The sequence below is a fragment of the Pelodiscus sinensis genome, chromosome 1, assembly GCF_049634645.1.
Source record: "Pelodiscus sinensis isolate JC-2024 chromosome 1, ASM4963464v1, whole genome shotgun sequence".
Lineage (NCBI taxonomy): Eukaryota > Metazoa > Chordata > Testudines > Trionychidae > Pelodiscus > Pelodiscus sinensis.
The window spans coordinates 238,465,424-238,479,607 of NC_134711.1; the positions used below are offsets into that span (position 1 = coordinate 238,465,424).

Consider the following 14,184-nt stretch of genomic DNA (forward strand, 5'->3'; position numbering starts at 1 on the left):
AAGTAGTAAAGATGAGGTACTGAAAGCAAGAGAGGGAAGAGGGAGAGAGTAGTAGAAATAGAGAACTTAGTAGAAAGAGAGAGGATGAAAGGAAACCTAGTAGGAAGAGAATTTATTTCATGGAAACCAAAGGAAAAAAAAAGGGGCTGTGTGATTCATGGGTGAGGAAGCATGCAGCCTTTAAAGGAGAAACAGAGTCAGGGCCAAAGAATAACAGGGAACAATCCAGTCAGGTATTTTTAAAATAATTGCCACAGCAATTTATTTTATGCCACAACATGCAAATTGTTCTACTAACAAATGCATTTTTTCAGTGCCTTAATTTAGGATTTAAAATATATATTGCATTACATTTGGTGAAATAAGTGTTGAAAATTCAGCAGCATTTTAGAATTGCAGCATCTTTAAAAAAGAGACCTCACTCCTAACTGTTATTGAAACAATAATAGAGTGCACGATCATCAGTTCTTCTTACAGAGGAAGCACCCACCTTCTAATCCTATTATGGAGAGAGGGGGAGGGAAAAAAGAAAGATGCTTCATTACAGAACATAATAGCCCTGAATGAATAAATCAACATCAACCTATCACACATCATAATCAAGTCCTGCTGTTACCATATTGTGAGGGGTAAATTGTATATAAATATGAAAAGTTTCTTAAGGTAACTTGTTCTGATGTTTCTTCAACTGAGAGAATCTCCATTTAAATAAAGGGAATCCAAAAACAAACAACAATCATGGGGGAAAGCTTCTTCATCTCCTCCTGGCAATTAGAGCCTAAAATGATTCCTCTGCCATTCACTGAACCTACATTCATCTGCTAAACCAGATTTGGACTCAAAGCTTCAAGGGCAGTGGAGGTGACTCTAGCATTCAATATATTGTATTTTCCTTGGCTATTCAGATAGGGCTGCATTTTCCATAGTGTGCCTGCAAATAAGTTTTCCCCATATATTGTGTGCATACTAAAGGAAAATATGCTCATTCACTAAAGGATCAATTGGTCATGTGATGAGTTGAGAAGCTAGTAAAGTGTATGAATATTATATGTACATGTATATGCAGGCAGACATTCATTACATGCTGGATATACTCACATGGGGTATGTCTACACTACAGCGCTAATTCGAACTAACTTAGTTCAAATGAGTTAATTCGAACTAAGCTAATTCAAATTAGCGCAGCTAGACTTAAAAACTAGTTCGAATTAGCGTTTTGTTAATTCAAACTAGCATGTCCACACAGAGTGGACCCTGAACAGAGGTTAAGGATGGCCGGAAGCAGTGCCGGCAGGGCATCAGATGAGGACTTAGAGCGTGGAGCTGCTGTCTCAGGCTAGCCGAGGACTGTGCTTAAAGGGACCCGACCCCCACCCCGGACAGACAGTTCTCAGGGTTCCCCGCTTGCAAAGCAGTCCTGGCTTGGAGTGCCCTGAGTGCCCACACGCGGAACATCACAGCACTCGGCCATCACCCAGGCTGCACTTGCCACAGGCTGCCATCCGGGGGGAGAGGGCAATCGGGGGGCTGCAGGAGAGCTTCCACCCTGAGAAGCCTGCAGAGCCAGCCCAGTCCTCCCCATCGGGGGCGCGTACCCCATTCCTCCCTCACCTCCTTCCACTTACCCTTCCCTAGCCCCCCTTCCTGATGTACAAAATAAAGAAAGTATCAGAGGGGTAGCCGTGTTAGTCTGAATCTGCAAAAGCGACGAGGAGTCCTGTGGCACCTTATAGACTAACTGAAGTGTAGGAGCATAAGCTTTCATGGGCAAAGACCCACTTCGTCAGATGCATGTAGTGGAAATTTCCAGAGGCAGGTATAAATATGCAGGCCAGGATCAGGCTGGAGATGACCAGGTGGATCCAATCAAGGAGGATGAGGCCCACTTCTAGCAGCTGATCTGGAGGTGTGAATTCCAAGAGAGCAGAAGCTGCTTTTGTAGTTAGCGAGCCATTCACAGTCTTTGTTTAATCCAGAGTTGATTGTGTCAAACTTAAAGATGAACTGTAGCTCAGCAGTTTGTCTTTGAAGTCTGGTCCTGAAGTTTTTTTGCTGCAGGATGGCTACTTTTAGATCTGCAATTGTGTGTCCAGGAAGATTGAAGTGTTCCCCTACAGGTTTTTGTATGTTGCCATTCCTAATATCAGATTTGTGTCCATTGATTCTTTTACATAGGGACTGTCCAGTTTGGCCGATGTATATAGCAGTGGGGCATTGTTGGCACATGATGGCATATATTACGTTGGTGGATGTGCAGGAGAATGTACCAGTGACAGTATGGCTGATCTGGTTAGGTCCTGTGATGGTGTTGCTGGTGTATATATGTGGGCAGAGTTGGCACCGAGGTTTGTTGCAAGGATTGGTTCCTGAGTTCGAGTTATTATGGTGCGGTGTGTAGTTGCTGGTGAGAATATGCTTCAGGTTGGCGGGTTGTCTGTGGGCAAGGACCGGCCTACCTCCCAAGGCCTGTGAAAGCGAGGGATCATTGTCCAGGATGGGTTGAAGATCACTAATGATGCAAAATAAAGAAAACGTGTTCAAAAATAGAATCTTTCTTTATTGAACAAAACTGGGGGAGACTGGGAAAAAGAGGTGGGAGAGGGGAAGAGAGAGGCTGGGAGAGGGGAGGGCAACTAAAATGATCAGGGGTTTGGAACAGGTCCCATACGAAGAGAGGCTAAAGAGACTGGGACTTTTCAGCTTAGAGAAGAGGAGACGGAGGGGGGATATGATAGAGGTCTATAAAAGCAAGACTGGTGTGGAGAGGGTGCATAAAGACAAGTTCTCCATTGGTTCCCATAACAGAAGGACTAGAGGACACCAAAGGAAAGGAATGGGTAGCAGGCTTCAAACTAGTAACAGAAAGTTCTTCTTCACAAAGCAAATAGTCAACCTGTGGAACTCCTTGCTGCAGGAGGCTGTGAAGGCTAGAACTGGAACAGAGTTTAAAGGGAAGTGAGATCAAGTCATGGAGGTTGGGTCCATGGAGTGGTATTAGTGAGGGGGTAGGAGTGGTGTCCCTGCCCAAGGTTTGTGGAAGGCTGGAGAGGGATGGCATGAGACAAATGGCTTGGTCACTGTCTTCGGTCCATCCCCTCCAGGGTCCCCAGGGTTGGCCGCTGTTGGCAGACAGGCTACTGGGCTAGATGGACCTTTGGTCTGACCCAGGATGGCCATTGTAAGCTCAGGGCTCAGGGTCGGGGGTCTCACTGGACCCCCTTGATACTCTTGCACACCTGCTCCTGGGTGGCCAGGCTGGCCAATTTCCTGTGCCTAGTGCGGAGATCGTGGACGAGGTCCACGATGTCCGCACTAGCCCAGGTGGGTGCCCGCCTCTTGCGGTCCCGGGCAAGCTCCCGGGAGCCGCCAGCCTGGTCCCGGGAAGAGGGGGAGGGCTGGGGGGCATCGGGTGGGTGGCTCGATCCGTGCCTGGTGCAGGGTCTGCTGGCTGGGTGCTGGCAGGCTTGCACCTGGCACGGGCTCCGTAGCCAGCCCGTGCCCCTTTAAGGGGTCCGGGGCCGGGAGGGGGGCAGTAGAGTTTCCCTGGTGTTGGCCAGAGTGGCCACCAGGGAAATCTGGGGAGGGCTAGCCTCCCACTAGTTCGAATTAAGGGGCTACACACTCCTTAATTCGAACTAGCTAGTTCGAACTAGGCTTCATCCTCGTGGAATGAGGATTACCTAGTTCGAATTAAGCGCTCCGTTAGTTCGAATTAAATTCGAACTAATGGAGCGCTAGTGTAGCGCCTATGAAAGTTAGTTCGAACTAGCGTCCGTTAGTTCGAACTAACTTTGTAGTGTAGACATACCCTAAGATATTTATTAATAACTTGGGTGCCACAGTGGCACATCCAAACAAGCCACATGAACTCAGTACTGGTGCACAACACAAAATTCATTCTGCTCATGGGAAGAAACTCTTAGAGGGAACACTTCCCCCAGCCTCTCTGCCCCGAGTTAATGTTAATGCAATTGCAGTGGGTTAATGCAATTTCAGGATAGTTGCATAATGGAGGTTTGGAGGGGGCCAAACTAATCCCTATTGGTAGGAGGATGGTCGGAAAAGTCCTTAGAGGGGGGGTCATATGACACCTTTTACTTCTGGTCATGTGTCCATCTTGCCCAGAGAGTGTTACCTTCAGAGGTGTGGCCAATGGGAATCAGGGGGTGTGGCCAATGGGGGTCAGGGGCATGGTTAACAGGGGTCAGGGTGTGGCTAATGGGGGTCAAAGTACATTTTAAAAACATTCTTTGCGTGCACATCCTAATGAAATGTGCTGCGCATGCCTATGGTAGGACATCATAATGTTGTTGGGGGTTTTTCTGTCCACTTTTTAGATAAGAATACAAATTAAATCAAAGAAGGGTAATATTCAGTCCTATTCTCCCTGCCCCCTGCCAAAAAAGTACAGAAACTTTGACCTGCTCAGTGTCAGGCTTTGGATAACATTTTTAAATGGATAACAAAGCAGAACAACATCCCACCTTAGGTGAATTTTGAAGTCTAAGTTTATCCAAGTGGCTGAGAATTTGAAGTCAGTTCACTTGAGTCCAGGCTCAAGGCTGCCATTGGATAAGGTGAATTTGAGTGGATGAATGAAACACCCCAAAGAAGTGCCAGGATTCCCACATAAACTTTTTAAAGTTAAGAGACTCCTCTGGGAGGAGAGCTTCCAGATGCCTAAAATTCAAGGCTGATGCGGAGCCCCTCACCTGATTGTAGGGAGAACCCAGCATGTGTTAGTTTGGAGACGGGTGTGAGGTTCCAAAAATTAGGTATTTTTGATTTCAGAAAAATTTAGGTGAATGAAACATCTTGGCTGTATTTGTGTTCAGGGCCACATATGAATAAAATCCCTATGTCCAAGCAAATTGGGTCCAAATAATGTAAAATGGTTAGAATATGATGGAAATTCAGAATTAATTCTGGATCCATAATTACCTTGGTCCAGATTCTACAAAGCAGTTAAGAACATGCTTGAAGCACATTTTTTTTCAATGGGACTTAAACGCATTGTGAAGTTAAGCATGTTCTTTAATACTTTACTGGATGATGCAAGGACTTGCTTTTTACCTCCCCTCCCTGCTCCAGCCAAGAAGCCAAGAAATCAATGGTCACAGTGACTGAACTACTGTTACCTGTGAATACCCAGCCCCAGCAGTACAAGGCTGAGGCATGCTGGCAGAACACTGTGAGGAAGCTTGTGCTGAAATAGGCTGCAGTGTGGAGCATAACTAGGTTTCACTCCCTCACGGTGTCAGGCTGGCAGCTTTCAGGATCACTTGCAAAAAATTTTCTTTGAAGAAGAGGAAACAAAATTCACCATTGTGTCATCAAGACATTAAATAGAGTAACAGGCAGTCTCCAAAGATAGGAGAATATAACATTTCCTCATCATCTGGAACCCAGGGAATAATTACTTTGATTAAACTAAATAAGAGTTCGTTGAATAGCTGGTGTTTTCATATAAAATATCTAACAATAAAAAAATCATTTCTTAGGTAACATATATACTAATTCTAATTTTCCCTCAACATTGTAAGATATCTCTGTCTGCATATGCTTTTACCTGTTTTTTTTGTTTTGTTTTACAAAAATCAATATCCACTGTTTCTGTATACTCCTACAATGCAATATTTTGTTCTGTTGCTGTAAATCCTCAGCCTGCAAAGAGAACACAAGCTAAGCTAGCTTTTCATCATGTTACATATATCTGCTTTATATTTTGCATACATAAAAATTCATACATATTCATATATATTATGTATATTATTGTAGTATGACAGACTATATAATGTGTATTCATATACTGTAGTGTGATGTGCTTCTCATCTCATGTAAGTATCTTTGCTGACACCACTGATGTGCTGATAACAAGGAAGTGAGGATGACAAAGTCATGTTTTCTTGGGCTCCAAAAATGCCGAGTAGGAAATCCCATGTTTGGCAAATGGAAAAGGACAGAGTGGTAGAGAAATAAATACCGTGTTCTTCTTTGAATGCTTGCTCATGTGCATGCCAGTAAGTGTGTGTACACGTGTGCTGTGTTCATGATTTCTGGAAGGCTTTTCCCTACTGGTACCCATCGGGCTGGCTCTTCTGACCCCTGGAGTGGCACTTTTAGGGTGACTGTGATACTGTGCCCCAATATTTTTAAGGCAGTACGTTTTTGAATATGAATATGCATAACTCACATATGCAAAATGGGCATGTAACTTCTTATTGAAAAGCTTGTCATCTGCTAACTGTGTGGCTACGTCTACACTGGCCCCTTCTTCGGAAGGGGCATGCTAATTTTGAACTTGGGAATAGGGAAATCCGCGGGGGATTTAAATATCCCCCGCGGGATTTAAATAAACATGGCCGCCGCTTTTTTTCCGGCTTGGGGAAAAGCCGGAAAAAAAGCGTCTAGACTGGCGCGATCCTCCGGAATAAAGCCCTCTTCCGGAGGATCTCTTATTCTCCGGAATAAGTAGGATCTTTGAAGTAGGAATAAGAGATCCTCCGGAAAAGGGCTTTATTCCGGAGGATCACGCCAGTCTAGATGCTTTTTTTCTGGCTTTTCCCCAAGCCGGAAAAAAAGCGGCGGCCATGTTTATTTAAATCCCGCGGGGGATATTTAAATCCCCCGCGGATTTCCCTATTCCCAAGTTCAAAATTAGCATGCCCCTTCCGAAGAAGGGGCCAGTGTAGACGTAGCCTGTATGTGCTATTTGTGTGCACTTATCATTATTGTATGTGAAATTAAAAATATGAAGTGTAAACCTGCTTATTAATCTAGGTCGGGGTGGGGAACCTTTTTTGGGTTGGGGAATCCACAGAAAAATCAGTTGTGGGCTGCACACAAGTGAGAAGGAAGCAAACTAACCAACCCTCACTGTCCTGGTCCCTGACTGAGAAGGAGACAGACACTCCCCACATTCCCTTTGGACACCAGATTCTAGGTGGTGGGGCAGTGGGGGATTGGATTACAAGCGCTGGCTCCCCAATGCATGGGGGCCCTGAGCCTCAGGGGCCAGATCCAGGCAAACCGGGGGCTGCACCTGGCCCCCAAACCTGAGGTTCCCCACCCCACTAATCAATGGTGGTTGATCCTACAAAGACATGCGACCATGCCACCTGGCATTAGAATCTATCTTGAATTATGTATTCTTCTATGGTGGAGGGAGAATTGAGCAAAGGATTCCTGCCCTGGGAAAATTCTATTTAAGGGATAGGGAGCAAATAATGATTGTCTTCAGCTGGCTTTTGAAACTGCTCCCCTCCACAAGAGGGCTCATGAAGAGACCTGGAGACAAAGAACAGTAGTGAGAGGAGAAGCTGTTAGATCTGGGTCAGAGAACAGATCAACTCTGGCTTGAAGAATTTTACCTGAAATAAGGACTAGGGTGAGGAATTATGTTTTGTAATAATTTCTCTAAGTCCTGGTTTATACTACATGGGAAGATCAAAGTAAGATATGCAACTCCAGCTAATCATTGTCCACACAGTGGGAAGTTGACGGGAGCAAATGCTTCCGTAAGCTTCCCTTACTCCTTGCGAAGAGTAGAAGTACTGGCACTGATGGGGGCACTTTCAGTTTGATCTAGTGGGTCTAACTACACCCACTAAATCCAACCTTGGATGATCGACCATGGCAATGTCGATCTTCTATGTGTAGACGTGCCCTAAGAGTATTAGGGTTTGCTGGTGCATTTTGTTTATTTTACCTTACTATCTTACTGTGATCTGCCTGTTGCCACTTGCAACTACTTAAATCCAACTCCTCAAAAAATGAGAAGTACAGGATCTTTTGAAAAGGGGCATTTCTGTCTCTCTTTTTTTTAAAAAAGCCCTGTTTCGAAAAAAAGCAGTGGCCGCCTTTATGCAAATGAAGCGCGGGAAATTCAAATCCTGGCTTCATTTGCAATATCAACATGACTAATTTACATCCCTTTATTGAAAAAGGGATATAGTCTAGACATGGCCTAACTCTGTGCCTCTGCTGGGGGAGACTAAAGCTTCTGGTCAGACAGGACAGGGTGGTGGAGTGGCCCAGAGAGCAGGTAGTTGAGCTCAGTGGTATGATCAGCATATCGGATGACAATCTCAAGGGGATCTGTGTAAACCAGCTTATCACCGTGATATATGTAGGTCCCTACCAATCCACTGCCCACTCAGTTCTTTCTTCCCCCTAGTGATGGTCAATGGAGTATTGAATCTCTTACTTCTCAAGGCATCCCTAGCTATTCTTGTACATAGTTCCAGTTTCACTGTAATTTAGAGTATAGTTAGCTTGTTTGTAGCAATAGTAAGTTTCGTTGGAGGGGGATTATCTCACCTTTTTTTGGTTGTTCTCCATTCTCCCCTGGGGCATGCAGCGACCCAAGGAATTTAAGCATTGTGACTCCTGTGGCAAGCCTATGCCCAAAGGGCCCCCCCCATACTGCTTGCTTACAGTTCTTAAGTGAGGGCCACTTAGCAGATAAGTGTAGCATCTGCAAGGGCTTTCAGCCCAGAATCAAATGAGAGAGAAACCAGAGCTTGAAACTCCTGCTTATGGAGTTGGCACTCTGGCCTCTGGTTCAGGAACCGGTGCCAGCCCCTTGAATGCATAGCACACCGGCAGTGGTGCAGGATGCTTTAGTTCCGAGAAAAGAGGTCCACAATGAGCATTGACACCGCTCCCAGCTCCTCTGTGCAGCACCATTCACAATCTCCTTCACAAAGAGAAGGCAGACCGAGGCTGCTCACTGGCCAAGAAGGCCAGCCAGGACCCCAGCGTGGTGCACCACTCGTCAGGACACCACAAGGAGGGCACAGCCATCTTGGCACCATTGACTCTGTCTCTGAGAACAGAGCTGTTGAGTCCAGTCTTGCTATCTGGTTCACGAGATGCTGGAAGAGGACTTGGACCTTCCCTCCACGCCTGATACTTTTGAAGCAGCTCGGGCCTTATGATAGCACACTCTATGGCCACCCAATGCCATGTACTGAGTCACATTGCTGCATTGTGCCCAGCACCAACACCGACACTGCCCATGGCACGGTACACAGCACCACCTATGGCACCACTGGGGCTCTGTCCCACGGTACCGCCTTTGGCACAGCCTGCCTCTTCAGTAGCACTGATGACAATGGCACTGATGCCTGCTTTAACCCCAGCACTAGCTCCCATATAGTATTGAAGCTCACCAGTCACTGATCACTGGCACCGTCGAGATTTGCCTCGCCTTGGTTGGGCTCCCAGTATACCTCAGAGTCTGAGGTGGAGTCATCAGTGTCTCATAGTATGTAGGGCACAGGGCCTCTCCTTGCCTGACAAGACAATAGTGGTCACCTCCTTTTCCCTTCCAGCTCTGGATTCTAAGGCCTCCATCAAAACTTCCTTAGGTGGGTTGCCAACAGCCTCAGTGGGCCTACTGAAGAGGTGTGAAGGACTCAGAACCTGTGGTGGACATATTGGTCCCTGAGGGCCCCTCTATAGTGTCCTTGCCACTTATCAAGATGATACTGACAACCACAAAGGTTCTCTGGAAAATCTCGGCCTCTAAAGGGGTTGAGAAATGCTACTTCATCCCACACCAGGGGTACAAACACCTGTTCATTCTCCCCTCAGCCTGGATCCCTTGTGGTTGATGTTGCTAATCACAAGGACCGGCAGTGACAGCCGGGGCCAGTCCTGAAGAATGAGGTGGCAAAGAAGCTAGATATGTTCAGTTGAAAGGTTTACTCAACCAGAGCTGATATGCATATAATTCCCAGAACTTTCCATGTTTCAGGAGTTCCTCCCTTCTGAGTCCTGACAGGAGTTTGCTGTGGTCTTGGAAGAAGGCAGAACTCTGGCTCAAATCTTTCTCTAGGAGCCAACTTGGCAGCAAGAACCATGACAATAGGCATCACAAAGTGCCACAGCTCTCCGCAAATGTTGATAATACAATTCAGGATCTTCTGTTAAACTGTTTGTTTTAGGACAAAACTGACTCCAGACTGCAGAGGCTAGAAGACCTGGGTTCCTCAAGTAACTGGGCATCCACACACTGACACCTCAGAGGAAGCCCTTTGTACTCTGTGTTTCTACTCTGGTCTCTCATGGCAGGACTATACTCGCAGGCAGGACAGATATAACCATAGGAGGTGGCCCTCACAATCTTCTTCTGGCCAAGGTCAGGGCCACTCAAAACAGCCCCATGGCCCCAAATCAGATTTGTGAAGATGCCCCCAGGGATGGAGCACCAGCCCAAATCCTAGATCTTTGCCCACCATTTGGAAATTGTCTGTCTCATTTCTACCGTGCCTGCACCCAGATCACCACTGATAACTGGGTCGCAAGCATGATAGAAGTGGGATATAATATCCAATTCTGTGCCCTCCCATGTTCCCTCCCGCTTTCCACATCCCTCTTCAGGAACCCTTTTCATGAGCGTTTCCTTATAGAGGAGGAGCAATTACTCCACTTCATGGCATGGAAACTCCATGGTTAAACCAGCTTGAACTGCAGTGCTCGAACTCCATTACAAAGGTTCTGTAGGGCAGCAGGAAACCTTCCTCTCAGGCAGCATAGCTAGTAAAGTCGAAGCAGTTTTTAATTTGGTCCCTCCAAAAGGGCATCCCGCCCCCATAGGAAACGACCATCACATTGGTGATTGACTACCTTTTACACCTGAATCACCAGTGACAGGTGCTACCGTCAGTTAAGTCCACTTAGCAGCCATATCTGCCTTCCACCCTGGAATGGGGGACAGATCTTGGTTTGGCAAACCGAAGGTGGGATGCTTTCTTAAGGGTTTGAAGAGGCTGTATCCCCAGGTCAGACACCCTCCCTATCCCACAGTAAAACCTTAATCTGGCCCTCCCCATACTCCTGGGCCCTCCCTTTGAATCCCTACTGTCCTGTTCTGTCTCCTATCTCTCTTGGAAGGTGGCCTTCCTAGTGGCTTTCACCTTGGCCAGATGGGTCTCTGAACTCTGGGCCCTTACTGCCGAGCCCCCATACATTGTGTTTTGACAAAAACAACAACTCCACCCACATCCGACATTCCTACCTAAGGTAGTCTCCCATGTCCATGTAAACCAGAACATTTTCCTACTGGTTTTCTTCCCAAAACTCCATGCCAACATTATAGAGCTGGTTCTCCATTCACTAGACTTCAGACCCACCCTAACACTCTACACTGAACTCACAAAGTTATTTCATAAATCACCACAGCTCTTGGTTGCAATAGCTAAAAGAATGAAGGGACTCACCATCTCGTCCCAGCGTATTTCATCATGGATCATGTCCTACATCAGGACTTGTTAAAACCTGGCCAGAGTTCCAGCTCTGGCACTGACAGCTCACTCTATCAGAGTTCAGGCATCCTCAGTTATGTTCCTCACACAAATCCTCATTCAGGACATTTGTAGGGCACCAACATGGTCGTCTGTTCATCCCTTTGTGTCACACTGCCTCATTCCCCAATAGGCAAGGGATGACATGGCATTTGGTAGATTGGTTCTTCAGGTAGCAGCTCATTGACTTCTGATTCCTCCTCCAGGTAAACTGCTTGAGAGCCACCTATTGAAAGGTATATGAGCTAGCACTTGAAGAAGAAAATACGGTTACTTATTTTTCATAACTGTTGTTCTTTCAGATGTGTTGCTCATGTCCATTCCAAATCCTACCTGTCTCTCCTCTGTTGGAATATATTAGTAATAAGGAACTGAATGGGTAGCGGGTCTGTAGGGATCTGCATGAATCACCATGAAGATGCAATTCCAAGGAGCTCCACAGCTGGCCTGGTGGGTACCGCTGGGGAAAAACCTTCTGGTGATTGTGCACACACCTATTGGAATGGATATGAGCAACACATCTTGAAGAACAACAGTTATGAAAGGTAGGTAATGGGTTTTTCAAGCAGTTAAATGGGTATTAAAACCGTGGAACGTATGTAACAAATTACAAAAATACAAAATACCATTGCAATCTCCCTTTTAAGATACAATATAAAGGAGTACTTGTAAAAAGTACCTATGATTTCTCTTGTTATGTCTTTAAAATTTTGTCAGTAAGGGGCCATTCAACATTTCTTAATCATCCCTTTCTCAAGCAAAGCTCGTGTTGAATAGATGCCTGAAAGAATTACCCTATAGGCTAAATCAGAAGTATTCAAACTTGGGTCGCGGGCCCACCTGGGTAAGCCATTAACAGGTCCGTAACACTTTGTTTATCTAAGTATCCATAGCCACGCCACTTCTTGCTGCTCCCTTGGCTGGAAACAGCAAACTGCAGTCAATGAGAGCGGCAAGGTTCTGTGACTACGAACACTTAGATAAACAAACCCTGGCAGGAATGCCAGCAGCTTTCCTAGGCAGGCCCGCAACCCAACTTTGAAAACCACTGGACTAAATGATTCCTGGAATATTACAATCTCATACAAAATGTTTTGCATCGATTGATGTCAGTGATATTTTTAGAGTGAATTGTCTGCCTTGCATCCAACCCAAGTAGCATGTAGGGTGCTAGGTAGATGAATCTGTGCTCATTAGATGTGAGCTGCTGCAGAATTATTCAGTGGTGGCTGATGTAGCCCCATGCAACCTCGGCTCATAGAATCATTGAATCATAGAACACGAAAACTGGAAGGGACCTTGAGAGGTCATTGAGTTCAGTCCCCTGCCCTTATGGCAGGACCCAGTACTGTCTAGACCATCCCTGATAGATGTCTATCTAACTTGCTCTTAAATATTTCCAGAGATGGAGATTTCACAACCTCTCTAGGCAATTTATTCCAGTGTTTAATCACCCTGACAGGAAGTTTTTCTAATGTCCCACCTAAACCTCCCTTGCTGCAATTTAAGCCCATTGCTTCTTGTCCTATCCTCAGAGGCCAAGGAGAACAATTTCTCTCCCTCCTCCTTGTGACACCCTTTTAGATACTTGAAAAGTGCTGTCATGTTCCCTCTCAGTCTTCTCCTTTCCAAACTAAACAAGCCCAATTTTTTCAGTCTTCCTTCATAGCTCATGTTCTCTAGACCTTTAATCATTCTTGTTGCTCATCTCTGGACCTTCTCCGATTTCTCCATATCTTTCTTGAAATATGGTGCCCAGAACTGGACACAGTATTCCAACTGAGGCCTAATCAGTGCAGAATCGGGCCTAATCATGTTGGGGGGAAGAACAGAAGGGTTCTAACAGGAACAATAGCCCAGAAGTTCCACTTTTCTCAGCCTGCCTGTGCTGTGCTGCCACACTCTGTTGGCATCTACCAAGCAGGAGAGCCCCAAAGAGCTGAGCTCTGTGTCCCTGAAGGGTTACTCACACCCAGTATCTTCCTGAAACCTGCTGTCCTCCCTTGTTCAGTGAAACCAGAATAGTTTCACTGCCAAGGGAGCCTCCACAACAGTGGAAGATGGAACAGGATTTCTCCATTAGGAAGAGCATAATTTTATGAGGAGGTAAGCATGAGTCTCTTTAAAGTAGGAAGCAGTGGGCACAATCTGCTGATCTTTTCTCACATGCATGGATCTGTTGAAGTCAGAAGGGTAGTCTTGTAGGTAAGGGGTTGCAGGATCAGGCCCAATAGCTCACTCTACAGCCATGGTAAATTAAGAAGCTTATTTTGCCTTCTGATCTATATAAGGGTCTTCTTAATCCCTTTCTAAAAAGGATGGCTTTTCTCATTTAAGCTGTATTCCTACCAATTATTGTTAATTCATGTTTTCTTTCATTTAAAGTTGAATGAGCACAATGGACATTTCCCACATAAATTTCACCAGATGATTTCAGGAATTATTACATTAAATAATTTCCTTCCCTCTCCACCTCCACCCATCTTCTTTGGCTGGTTTTGGACAACTGCTTTTAAATGTACAAGAGTGTGTCAGTTCTTGATGCTTATATATGGAAAACTGAAGTAATGATTCATGGCTCTGCATAGTTCTTTGCCACTTCTTTCACAAGTTGTGATGCTGAAACCCTTGCTAGGGTAAGATGTTTCATGTTTGGTGAAATTTTCAGAAAGACTTGTTTGAAGCCTTCCCTGGCCTATATTTATAATCCATTTGTAGCATTCAGAATTACTTCAGGATCCATCTGTTCCTGTAGGTTACCACTCCCAAATTCTTCTCTTCGGCAAAACTGTGTTCATCATCTTGAATGCATAAAGACTTGAAGTTCCTTCAGTTTTCCATCCTCATGAATGGTTTGTCTCCTTGCACATCTTTG

General features: G+C 45.5%; 1 long non-coding RNA gene across 1 annotated transcript in view; it reads left to right on the forward strand.

Moving 5' to 3' along the window:
* Positions 1-14,184, forward strand: part of LOC142826458 (uncharacterized) — a 200,207-nt gene that overhangs the window by 123,458 nt on the left and 62,565 nt on the right. The gene's annotated exons all lie outside the window — the stretch shown is intronic.